Below are 13,674 nucleotides of genomic sequence, written 5' to 3' on the forward strand. Positions count from 1 at the left end.
TATGGTTGGGAAGTCTAAAATGAGGGTAACTCCCCTTAAGGTAAATGTCTGTGTTCTGAGTGGCAAAAAAAACAACAATGTTTTATAACATTTAGATATGTGCATACTGGCTGTCCTTAGGCAAACGCATTTAGAAGGGAAAGAAGTGGAACCAATTAATACTTTTCTTGCTCTTCAATCAAAACAAAACCTTCACAAAGTGGTGCGTTTTGCCCCAAAATGACCCCTGAGGATTAGTGTGTTCTCATTTGCCAGTAATTGACCCTGACATACTCCCTTTAAATTGTACTATTTTACTCAAATATATACTGTAATGTACTACTATTATGATGATGACTATTATGATTTTACTTCACGGTAAGTAGAGCAAAATGCTGAAATTGACAAGATCAGAGACTCGTTCGTTCCTTTTTTCAAACTCCCCGACGGTAGATGGCGCTGATGAGCGCCACTGAACCATATGCGCTGCACCCCGAAGTTAGTGACAGAAGAAGAGATACTGTTGCTGCGAAAGACAAAAACGGTCACTACCTCAAGAAGTCTGATAATAAGCTGAGCTGAGACTAGGTATGTAACAATGAAATGTCGTCCAATTGAGTACTCACTCTCTTAAACTTTAAATCTTGAAGTAAATTATTTGTTTGTGCGTGTGAACATGATTTAGTGTGGTGAATGCATTCCAAATAATTTAACATAAATACAGGAAATGATGCGCAAAAATCAGCCGCTTTTGCAAGTCAAATCTATGCTGGACAAATGCGCATTATTTTAATGACAGTTTTTTGATTACATGTTTTGTCTGCGCATTTGTTGGGTCGTATGTGACCGATGGTAAGCGAGCTCTCGTTTGGTCATGTGTTACTAGCTAACGTAGCCTAGACTAGCTAGCTAGCTAGCTAGCTAACTTGTAGCTAATTTCCCCCTAACCTCTGACACTCTCTAGCGGTTGGAGGACTAAATCACCTCGAGCTCAACATTTTAAAATGGAACTGGAAAATGGTACGTTTTGCTGCTAACGACACCCTTCTAGCTAGCTGACCACCGATTTGAGGTGAAAGCTAGTGTGACTTTCATTTGGTGACGTCACTTGCTCTATGAACTGGAAGTAGTTACTTTGAGAGCATCGCAGATGGTGTGGAATGCCTGGCGAGGTATGTAGAGGGTTCCTGGTTCGAAAACAGGTAGGGACAGTGAGTAAAGCTTTCGCAGTGGGGCTATATACCTAGATTACTATGTGGATTGAGAAATGTGAAAGGTTGAATTAGATAGCTTAAATAGAAGTATTCTAGAAAGGTCTATGAAAATATGTTATAAGGACACCATGCGCCTCCCCCATAATGTAGGAAGGAGCAGGAGAGCGGGGGGGTGTGAGAGACAGTACATAGTTCAGATGGTAGGAATGTCATTAAGTGTATACTGATCAACGATATCAAGCATTTGATTTATTAATTAGGGCCTAATCAGAGAGAACAGTTAAAGAAATTGAATAGCGAACTGAAATGGGTTAGCGGGAAAATATAAATAGGTGGTACAACGATAATTTATTTTGGTTACGGGGAAGCAAGTGGTATTGGCTGTTGTGCTGGGGAAATAGCGCCAGCCTGTGGTGGGTTCTGGATTTGTTATAAATACATTTATATTTTAAACTAAAGTGATGGAATAGACTACAATTATAACATCAGAAAAAGGGCACAATATAATTTGTAAGTTATTATAATTATTATTGATAGTTATTGCAGTTATTATCATTGATTCAGTAATGATAGAAGGGTAGAGAGGAAATAGGCAGGAAGAGCTAGAGAAAGTAAACACAGAGAGTTTAAACACAGGAAGTTGAAGAGATTAGAAGACTATAATAAGCCAGGGAGAGTGGTTAGATGATGAGGAAGGGGATGACCAGTACCCTTTGATAGCCTTGCCGAACCCAAGGGCTGGGGAGGAGCATGCACCAGACACACTGGATGTATATAGGGCGTGGACACAGCGAGATGTAGTAAGAGCAATAGAGGGTGTAGTGCACCCTAAGAGAGGAGAGGGGTCAGAGGAACCCATTGATACGGGGTGGGAAGTGTTTGAATTGGAAACAATTGAATTGGCTCTGCAGCAAGAACAGAAACCATACCTCACCTTAACAATATTAGGGAAAAAATATTAAATTCTTGTGTGACACAGGGGCATGTCGAACAGCAATCTGTGTAGCCGACATACCCAAAATAATTAGAATTAAGGGGGGAAAAAATCATGGTACGCTCGGCCTCGGGCTATCAATTTATGGAGCGATTATCAGCCCCTGTGACTTTACAACATGAAGATTCAGGGGGAGAGGTATGCATACCTGTACTGGTATCAAGCCGGTGGCCTCATTAAAGACTACCATGTGGGGCCAATAAAGCATTTTCACCCATGAATATTCGATCACGTGTGTGTGTGTGTGTGTGTGTGTGTGAGAGAGAGGGAGAGAATGTTCACTGCAATCTGATAACAAATAAGGGCATGTCGTAATCCAGGTGGAATAAAATGTGTTCCCCACATTAACAGAATGTCTGTATTTGTGTCTTATTTATTTTACAGGAAGCTGAGTGGGGTCATTTCCTGCAAGACCTTGCGTAACATGTAAAGGAAATCTATGCGATCAACAAGGAGGGTGCCGTGGCGAGTGACAGCCCTCAAGAACAAATGACTGTCTTAAGCAGAATGACAGGCCAGAGGACAATTGTCATAGACTGAATGTCAGGGTTACTTTGTAACACCTTCGTAGTTAAACGCTGAGGTGCCTTTGGAACTCTTCTCTCCCTTCATTTTTTCTGGTAGCAGGTCAGGAACGGTGTCCTCTACCACAAGCCCGCTTGTTGTTGGTGAAGCCGCCTGGGGCACAGAATCTGTGCTGGGACCAACCTCTGCCTACTGGGGGATGGTCACCGAGAGGCGGGGCCCGAGCACATTGCGGTCTGGGACCCCGTCCCCGATGGGCCCGTGGCGGTTCTCTAGGCTAAAGAGGTTAGAGGGTAAGGAAGACACGTTTATTCTGCAAGGTGTGTTTTAAAGGGTCACTGCCACGGTATTTTCCATTGTGTTTTGTCTACAAAAGATACAAAATAGGTGTTTTTAATGAAGGATGTCATTGTAAAATGTAATGTCTATTTTGTTCCCATACAGTTGCGGTTTGAAATTCCGATTTTTGAATCCGTTGTACCATTTTAAGGTTTCATCAAGGTACACACCTTTCACCACTGGTATTTTGACAATTCTACCATCAATCAATCAATGAAGTGGATTTATAAAGCCCTTTTTACATCAAAAGATGTCACAAAGTGCTATACAGAAACCCAGCCTAAAACCCCACACAGCAAGCGATGCAGATGTAGAAGCGCGGTGGCTAGGAAAAACTCCCTAGAAAGGCACAAACCTAGAGAACAACCAGGCTCTGAGGGGTGGCCGGTGCCCTTCTGCCTGTTCCGGGTGGAGATTATAACAGTACGTGGCCATTAAGGGCACATTTTTCTCCAAGATGTTAAAACGTTCATAGATGACCAGCAGGGTCAAATAATAAGCACAGTGGTTGTAGAGGTTGCAACAGGTCAGTCAGTACATCAGGAGTAAATGTCACTTGGCTTTTCATAGGCGGCCATTTAGAGGTTGAAATAGCAGCAGGTGCGGTACCAGGGTCTGTCTGCACAGTATGGTTGTTATGACATCACAATGCTACCTGCATCACTGATGGTCTACTGCAAAACCTTTTTCACCTATTTTAAACAGATTTCTATTGGGAACTGTTGAAAAAGGCGCAACTCCAACATTAATGGGTTAAAGGAAAAATGACCAAAGTAATATAGGTGGCATCCATCAGCAGTGCTCGTGAACAGAGAAATGTTATAGGAACAAACAAGTAAAAGTGTTTCGATTATTGGGGTTGTCACGTCTTTAATTATTTTGGCCTTGTAGGCAACATTGTAGTTTGAAAAATATCCCACAGTGCAAACACAAGCTATTTGAGCCTCCATTTCAGTAGTTATCCATGGTTACTATGAGAATATTTTGTTCCCCATGACGTCTATGGGGTTGAAGCTCCATTGTATCTCTCGTAAGTAAATGTTCTGCCCACAGAGATCTTATACTAGTTAGTGTTCTAGGTCCTATTTCTATGGTTTTGCCTACCTACAGCAATCAGGACTTACCTGCAGTGTTGTTTGCAATTCCGTAATTTGTCAACTCATAATAACACATGTTTTGCAAAACGTTGATGTTTAAATAAATGGATTCCCGGTGTCCGGATACCTTTTCTCTTAAGGGATCTGATTGAGTGAATCCAAAGTAAAAATGTGAACCTTTTCTGAGTTGGTCTAAATGAATATATCATGTAACATTGAGTACATAATAGGATGAATCATTCAGGTAAAATAACACAATGTCATGGATCTATTTGAGTTGAATCAACGTAATATAATCCTTTTTTACCTCTATCATCTTTACTCAATGTATTTGACCACATCTAAACAACTTACTCAAGCTTATCTACTCATAAAAACAAGCAAAAATATCTAATCAATAATATGACGTGTGCTTTTGTTGACTGTAATAGTTTGAGTACATTCCACAAAGTCATTTTTTACAGTGTATCTAAAGACACGTTTGTTGTGGTGATGCACTTTTTCTTTGACGTTGAACTTGCATTGAACAGACAATTCCATTTCGTTACAACCCTTTTGTAGTATGACTTAGGAATATTTGTTGATTATCCTAATGTCTATGCTTGAATAGTGATTGGTTGTTGGTGAAATATTGCTGAGAACCCATAGTTTCCTGTCCTTTTTTGACTCCCTTTAGGTACCATGGGTGAAAGCAAAACTTTGCAACATCCAATAAATGTTTGGGAAGCTCTATTTGAATAGTCAACTTCTCCTTCGGGGGGGTTCACACTGCTTTTCGGAAATGGCATTGGCCAATGCCCTACCTTCATATCCTATAGCTTTGATATAGCTGGTGCTTTTATCCCAAGTGACAACAGTGAGTCCATACCTTTTAACATGTGACCCCAGTGGGGATCCAACCCACAACTATGGTGTTGCTAGTGAAATGCGCTGAATACCTGAGCCACACAATACTGTGAAATGCAATACAGGTGGAAGGTGTGTGTGATTGCCATCCCCATGAGCGTGCCACCCTCCTCCAGGCCACGGATGAGGCATGCAATGACATCAAATCCACACCTATGGCAAAATGCTCAAGACAGGATTGATGCAAACTAGTGCCTGCTAAACGTTCGGTTTGTTTCATTCATTCCATTTGTGTCGTTTGATTACAGGACATCTATGTTGTAATTATCTAAAGAATACATGGACTTTTTCCGTCAATGATTGTGACATGTCTTCAATGACGACACAGGGGATAAGAAAGATGGAAATGTGATTTCCACAGTGTAATTGACAGACTGTAGCATGTTACATTCAAAGAGCAATTTAGAAACATTTGTTTTGCTATTAGATTCATAATGGTCACCTGGGACAAGTAATTAGTGAAAACCAGAGTTCAGCGGTTGGCATTAAAGCGATAGAACCAAGTCATCCTAATAGGCTAGTATTAGCCTAAAGCAGGGTTTCCCAAACTCGGGCCACGTTTTGGGAGTTTTTGCCCTAGCACTACACAGCTGCTTCAAATAATCAACTCATCATCAAGCTGGGAGTATTAGAATAAGCTGTGGAGTGCTAGGGCAAAACGCGCACCCCTTGGGGACCCCAGGACCGCGTTTGGGAAACGCTGGGCTAAAGAGCTAATACTAAAAGGGACTCCCCATGATGTGCGCACACATGGGCAGTACCTGAGTTGATCCACAAGATGTCCTCCGTGCTCCACTGTAAAGTTTTGGCCTCTGCATGAGTCTCTCAGCAGCACTGCAACATGGGACTTTCAAAGTCAGTTGGCATGCAATGTTTTTTCTTGACTGCATGCAAGGCTATTACACACAGCTAATAGTGTCAATTATTCATCTGAACACAATTCTTGTTACTATTCGGCCTATATTATCACTCGTTTCTTTTCCCCCTCCTTTGTAAAGCATTTTACTGTGCTAAAATAGTCCAAAGGAAGTGGATGATGCCAGATGGTTGTATATACACACACAAACATTGAAGCTAGACTTCAAGCAACTAAAAGGTGCAATACGTAGCTTTTAGACGTGTTAGTGAACAACATACATGGTGGGTAATGTAGAGGTGCGTGTATACATGGAACAATTACAGGACATCTATGTCGTAATTATCTGAGGAATACATGGACTTTTTCCGTCAATGATTGTGACATGTCTTCAATGACGTCACAGGGGATAAGAAAGATGGAAATGTGATTTCCACAGTGTAATTGACAGACTGTAGCATGTTACATTCAAAGAGCAATTTAGAAACATTTGTTTTGCTATTAGATTCATAATGGTCACCTGGGACAAGTAATTAGTGAAAACCAGAGTTCAGCGGTTGGCATTAAAGCGATTGAACCAAGTCATCCTAATAGGCTAGTATTAGCCTAAAGCAGGGTTTCCCAAACTCGGTCCACGTTTTGGGAATTTTTGCCCTAGCACTACACAGCTGATTCAAATAATCAACTCATTATCAAGCTGGGAGTATTAGAATCAGCTGTGGAGTGTTAGGGCAAAACGCGCACCCCTTGGGGACCCCAGGACCGCGTTTGGGAAACGCTGGGCTAAAGAGCTAAAACTAAAAGGGACTCCCCATGATGTGCGCACACATGGGCAGTACCCAAGTTGAACCACTAGATGTCCTCCGTGCTCCACTGTAAAGTTTTGGCCTCTGCATGAGTCTCTCAGCAGCACTGCAACATGGGACTGTTAAAGTCAGTTGGCATGCAATGTTTTTTCCTGACTGCATGCAAGGCTATTACACACAACTAATAGTGTCAAATATTCATCCGAACATAATTCTTGTTACTATTCGGCCTATATTATCACTCGTTTCTTTTTCCCCTCCTTTGTAAAGCATTTTACTGTGCTACTATAGTCCAAAGGAAGTGGATGATGCTAGATGGTTGTGTATATACACACACAAACATTGAAGCTAGACTTCAGGCAACTAAAAGGTGCAATACGTAGCTTTTAGACGTGTTAGTGAACAACATACATGGTGGGTAATGTAGAGGTGCGTGTATACTGGATAAGAGCGTCTGCTAAATGACGTAAATGTAAATGTATACATGGAACAATTGTGACTTTTTGATGGAAATATGGAGGTGGTCCTTAAAAGAGCCTTTGGGGGATTTTGGAGATCAGGTCATCCTCATTTATGCGCGCTCTCCGCGAATACGGCGGGCCAGCTGGATGTCCTTGGGCATGATGGTCAACTGCTTGGCGTGGATGGTGCACAGGTTGGTGTCCTCGAACAGGCCGACCAGGTAAGCCTCGCTAGCCTCCTGCAGGGCCATCACGGCGGAGCTCTGGAAGCGCAGGTCGGTCTTGAAGTCCTGGGCGATTTCTCTCACCAGGCGCTGGAAGGGCAGCTTGCGTATGAGCAGCTCAGTGGACTTCTGGTAACGACGCATCTCTTTCAGAACCACGGTGCCGGGCTGTAACGGTGAGGCTTCTTCACACCGCCGGTGGCCGGGGCGCTCTTGCCAGCAGCCTTAGTGGCGAGCTGCTTCCTGGGGGCTTTGCCACCAGTGGATTTGCGAGCTGTTTGCTTGGTTCTGATTGAAAGGTTTTTATTAAAATCGTACAAAAACCATACATCATAAATCATTTCATTTCCATATAATATTTGCATCACGCCACACCATACTCACTCCTGTATCCTCTCACCTTCCTCTTTCCACCACCCCATCACTATTAACCAACCAACCAACAACCCCATCATAATAATAAAACACTATGCCTTTTAGCAGACGCTGTACTTACCGTCATGCTTGCATACATTTTACATGTGGGCGGCCCCAGGGACCGAACCCACTACCCTGGCATTACAAGCGCCATGCTCTACCCACTGAGCCACATAGGACTACAAAAAAACAAGAAAAATTCACATCATATAAACCGACCCAACCATATACCAACATAATAATCAAATTACTATGCCATTTAGCAGACGCTTTCCCGTCATGCGTACTTACATTTTACGTGGGCGGCACCGGGGACCGAACCCGCTACCATGGTATTACAAGCGCCACGCTCTACCCACTGAGCTACATAGGACTACAAAAAAAGAAAAAAGAAAGTTCACATCTTACAGTGAGGGAAAAAAATATTTGATCCCCTGCTGATTTTGTACGTTTACCCATTAACAAAGTCATGATCAGTCTATAATTTTAATGTTAGGTTTATTTGAACAGTGAGAGACAGAATAAAAACAAAAATATCCAGAAAAACGCATGTCAAAAATGTTATAAATTGATTTGCATTTTAATGAGGGAAATAAGTATTTGACCCCTCTGCAAAACATGACTTAGTACTTGGTGGCAAAACCCTTGTTGGATATCACACAGGTTAGACATTCCTTGTAGTTGGCCACCAGGTTTGCACAGATCTCAGGATGGATTTTGTCCCACTCCTCTTTGCAGATCTTCTCCAAGTCATTAAGGTTTCGAGGCTGACGTTTGGCAACTCGAACCATCAGCTCCATCCACTGATTTTCTATGGGATTAAGGTCTGGAGACTGGCTAGGCCACTTCAGGACCTTAATGTGCTTCTTCTTGAGCCACTCCTTTGTTGCCTTGGAGGAAGGAGGTTCTCACCCAAGATTTGACGGTACATGGCCCCGTCCATCGTCCCTTTAATGTGGTGAAGTTGTCCTGTCCCCTTAGCAGAAAAACACCCCCAAAGCATAATGTTTCCACCTCCATGTTTGACAGTGGGGATGGTGTTCTTGGGGTCATAGGCAGCATTCCTCCTCCTCCAAACACAGCGAGTTGAGTTGATGTCAAAGAGCTCCATTTTGGTCTCATCTGACCACAACACTTTCACGCAGTTCTCCTCTGAATCATTCAGATGTTCATTGGCAAACTTCAGATGGCCCTGTATATGTGCTTTCTTGAGCAGGGGGACATTGCGGGTGCTGCAGGATTTCAGTCCTTCACAGCGTAGTGTGTTACCAATTGTTTTCTTGGTGACTATGGTCCCAGCTGCCTTGAGATCATTGACAAGATCCTCCTGTGTAGTTCTGGGCTGATTCCTCACCTATCTCATGATCATTGCAACTCCACGAGGTGAGTACTTGCATGGAGCCCCAGGCCGAGGGAGATTGACATTTACTTTGTGTTTCTTCCATTTGCGAATAATCGCACCAACTGTTGTCACCTTCTCACCAAGCTGCTTGGCGATGGTCTTGTAGCCCATTTCAGCCTTGTGTAGGTCTACAATCTGGTCCCTGACATCCTTGGAGAGCTCTTTGGTCTTTGCCATGGTGGAGATTTTGGAATCTGATTGATTGATTGCTTCTGTGGACAGGTGTCTTTTATACATGTAACAAACTGAGATTAGGAGCACTCCCTTTAAGAGTGTGCTCCTAATCTCAGCTCGTTACCTGTATAAAAGACACCTGGGAGCCATAAATCTTTCTGATTGAGAGGGGGTCAAATACTAATTTCCCTCATTAAAATGCAAATCAATTTATAACATTTTTGACATGCAATTTTCTGGATTTTTTTGTTATTCTGTCTCTCACTGTTCAAATAAACCTACCAATAAAATTATAGACTGATCATTTCTTTGTCAGTGGGCAAACGTACAAAATCAGCAGGGGATCAAATACTTTTTTCCCTCACTGTATATACCGCCACAAACAATAACTAGCTTCTTAAATACACCTCAGGGGAGCACCTTCCCTCCCCTTTTTACCCAGCCACAAAAACACACCCTCACACCTTCCTCCCTACCCCTCTATACTAAACCTAAACACCCCCCTCTACACTAACCCTAAACACCCCTTCCACCTCTCCCGAGCAGCATGCTGCCCCCACTTCTTCTCCTCTCCCTTCATCCTCATTTGAGTTTGTTCTGTCGTTTCTGGATGATTAAATTGAAATTGCAACCAACTTTCTATGGCTTGTTTTAGATATAGTGATATTCGAGAGATGATTTCATTTCAAATAACTGAAAGTGAGAGGTTATAATCTGAATAAAGGGGTAAAATGCCATTATTGAACATGTGGTGATTAGAACACAAGATTTCACTCTTGACTTTGGCGAATATTATTGCGCAACAGTGTCCAGTTGCCAGCGCGCAGTGTACTATTGGCATCGTTTGCCATAGCAGGCTGGCATTAGATTAGAACATAAGATTTCACTCTTGACTTTGGCGACTATTATTGCGCATAAAGGGCTGGCAGTTTACTGTTGCGCGCAGAGTGTGCTTTTGCCTGCGCGCAGTGTCCAGTTGCGTCCGCACAGTGTACTATTGGCCTCATTTGCCATAGCAAGCTAGCATTGATTAGAACATAAGATTTCAATCTTGACTTCGGCGACTATTATTGCGCGTAAAGGCCGGCAGTGTACTATTGTTTTGGGCGCGCAGTGTACTGTTTTGAAGCAAAGCATCCCTTCCGATAGCCGACAGAGGAGGCCTCCGCCACGGGCCAATCGGGGTGGTGGGGAGATGGTGTCCAATCAGCAGATGCCACTGCCGGCTTTATACATTTCACATGGGCATTTCGAGGCTATACTCCGACTGTCTAAGAAGGAAGCTAGCTCCATGGCCAGAACCAAGCAATCCGCTCGCAAATCCACCCATGGCAAAGCCTACAGGATGCAGCTCGCCGCCAAGGCTGCGCGCAGGAGCACCTCCCCGTTACAGTTGCCTGCGCGCAGTGTACTATTGGCATCGTTTGCCAATAGTACATTATATAATGTAATGCTAGCATTAGATAAGAACATAAGATTTCACTCTTGACTTTGGCGACTATTATTGCGCGTAAATGCCGGCATTGTACTATTGTTTTGGGCGCGCAGTGTATTATTGCGGGCGCAAGCAAAGTGTATTGTTTTGGCGCATGCGTTTCTGTATTCAGCACGGTTGAATGGACAGCGCTTGTGCTTCATCTCTACTCACGAGACTCCGTGGTGCTGAAATGTATAGCGCCTCTGCCCAGTTGGCAAGGGATATTTCCCGTTTGAGGGAATTCTGAAATGCTAAAGGCACAGTTCAGTACACCCCTCAACCAACAGACCCCAGCAACTTCAATTAGGATACTCGTTACGGTATAGGGGATGCATTCGCTTCTGATCTTGTCAATATCAGCATTTTGCTCTACTTACGGTGAAGTAAAATCATATTAGTCATCATCATAACATTAGTACATCACAGTATATGTCATCCCCCATCCTGTAATTATCACAGATACCCCTTTATTTCTGCAACATTTGTTTCAACACTTTCCCAGGATGTCCCTAGTCTTGCTCATCAAAAAATGTAATCTGTCATCTCTACTTTTTTAGTCACTGCAACAAAACGATTTTTGAGGTTCATTGATGTAATATTTTGTCATTGTGTAAAAGTTATATAGGCTATATAATGTAATGAAATCTATAAACATATTTTATATACATATACCAGTAGGGGAGCCTACAGATAAATAATGCACTTGGTTCGAGAGAAAAGTTGCAATCCGTTTTTAATAAAGTAGTACAATTTAAAGGGAGTATGTTAGGGTCAATTACTGAAAAATGTTAACACGCTAATCTTCAGGGGTCATTTTGGAGCCAAACGCAGCCCTTTTGTTTTTTTTATTTTTATTTCTCCTTTATTTAACCAGGTAAACCAGTTGAGAACAAGTTCTCATTTACAACTGCGACCTGGCCAAGATAAAGCAAAGCAGTGCGATAAAAACAACAACACAGAGTTACATATGGGGTAAAACAAAACAAAGTCAAAAATACAACAGAAATACATATATATACAGTGTGTGCAAATGTAGCAAGTTATGGAGGTAAGGCAATAAATAGGCTATAGTGCAAAATAATTACAATTAGTATTAACACTGGAATGATAGATGTGCAAGAGATGATGTGCAAATAGAGATACTGGGGTACAAATGAGCAAAATAAATAACAATGTAGGGATGAGGTAGTTGGGCGGGCTAATTTCAGATGGGCTGTGTACAGGTGCAGTGATCGGTAAGGTGCTCTGACAACTGATGCTTAAAGTTAGTGAGGGAGATAAGTGTCTCCAGCTTCAGAGATTTTTGCAATTTGTTCCAGTCATTGGCAGCAGAGAACTGGAAGGAATTGCGGCCAAAGGAGGTGTTGGCTTTGGGGATGACCAGTGAGATATACCTGCTGGAGCGCAGACTACGGGTGGGTGTTGCTATGGTGACCAATGAGCTAAGATAAGGCGGGGATTTGCCTAGCAGTGATTTATAGATGGCCTGGAGCCAGTGGGTTTGGCGACGAATATGTAGTGAGGACCAGCCAACAAGAGCGTACAGGTCACAGTGGTGGGTATTATATGGGGCTTTGGAGACAAAACGGATGGCACTGTGATAGACTACATCCAATTTGCTGAGTAGAGTGTTGGAGGCTATTTTGTAAATGACATCGCCGAAGTCAAGGATCGGTAGGATAGTCAGTTTTACGAGGGCATGTTTGGCAGCATGAGTGAAGGAGGCTTTGTTGCGAAATAGGAAACCGATTCTAGATTTAACTTTGGATTGGAGATTCTTAATGTGAGTCTGGAAGGAGAGTTTACAGTCTAACCAGACACCTAGATATTTGTAGTTGTCCACATACTCTAGGTCAGACCCGTCGAGAGTAGTGATTCTAGTCGGGTGGGCGGGTGCAAGCAGCGTTCGGTTGAAGAGCATGCATTTAGTTTTACTAGTGTTTAAGAGCAGTTGGAGGCTACTGAAGGAGTGTTGTATGGCATTGAAGCTCGTTTGGAGGTTTGTTAACACAGTGTCCAATGAAGGGCCAGATGTATACAAAATGGTGTCGTCTGCGTAGAGGTGGATCTGAGAGTCACCAGCAGCAAGAGCGACGTCATTGATATACACAGAGAAAAGAGTCGGCCCAAGAATTGAACCCTGTGGCACCCCCATAGAGACTGCCATAGGTCCAGACAACAGGCCCTCCGATTTGACACATTGAACTCTATCTGAGAAGTAGTTGGTGAACCAGGCAAGGCAGTCATTTGAGAAACCAAGGCTATTTAGTCTGCCAATAAGAATGCGGTGGTTGACAGAGTCGAAAGCCTTGGCCAGGTCAATGAAAACGGCTGCACAGTACTGTCTATTATCGATCGCGGTTATAATATCGTTTAGGACCTTGAGCGTGGCTGAAGTACACCCATGACCAGCTCGGAAACCGGATTGCATAGCGGAGAAGGTACGGTGGGATTCGAAATGGTCGGTGATCTGTTTGTTGACTTGGCTTTCAAAAACTTTTGAAAGGCAGGGCAGGATGGATATGGGTCTGTAACAGTTTGGATCTAGAGTGTCACCCCCTTTGGGGATGACCGTGGCAGCTTTCCAATCTCTGGGGATCTCAGACGTTACGAAAGAGAGGTTGAACAGGCTAGTAATAGGGGTTGCGACAATTTCGGCGGCTAGTTTTAGAAAGAAAGGGTCCAGATTGTCTAGCCCAGATTATTTGTAGGGGTCCAGATTTTGCAGCTCTTTCAGAACATCAGCTGTCTGGATTTGTGTGAAGGAGAAGCGGGGGGGGCATGGGCAAGTTGCAGCGGAGGG

General features: G+C 43.1%; 1 long non-coding RNA gene across 1 annotated transcript; it reads left to right on the top strand.

The window, feature by feature from the left end:
* The first annotated feature begins 469 nt into the window (after window positions 1-469).
* LOC311143493 lies at window positions 470-4,880 on the top strand. The gene is made up of 3 exons (XR_014614418.1): window positions 470-567; window positions 944-999; window positions 2,572-4,880. It is a non-coding gene; the product is annotated as an uncharacterized lncRNA (long non-coding RNA).
* The last annotated feature ends 8,794 nt before the right edge of the window (window positions 4,881-13,674 follow it).

Source organism: Coregonus lavaretus (genome assembly GCF_964263955.1).
Source record: "Coregonus lavaretus genome assembly, chromosome: 16".
Classification (NCBI taxonomy): Eukaryota; Metazoa; Chordata; class Actinopteri; order Salmoniformes; family Salmonidae; genus Coregonus; species Coregonus lavaretus.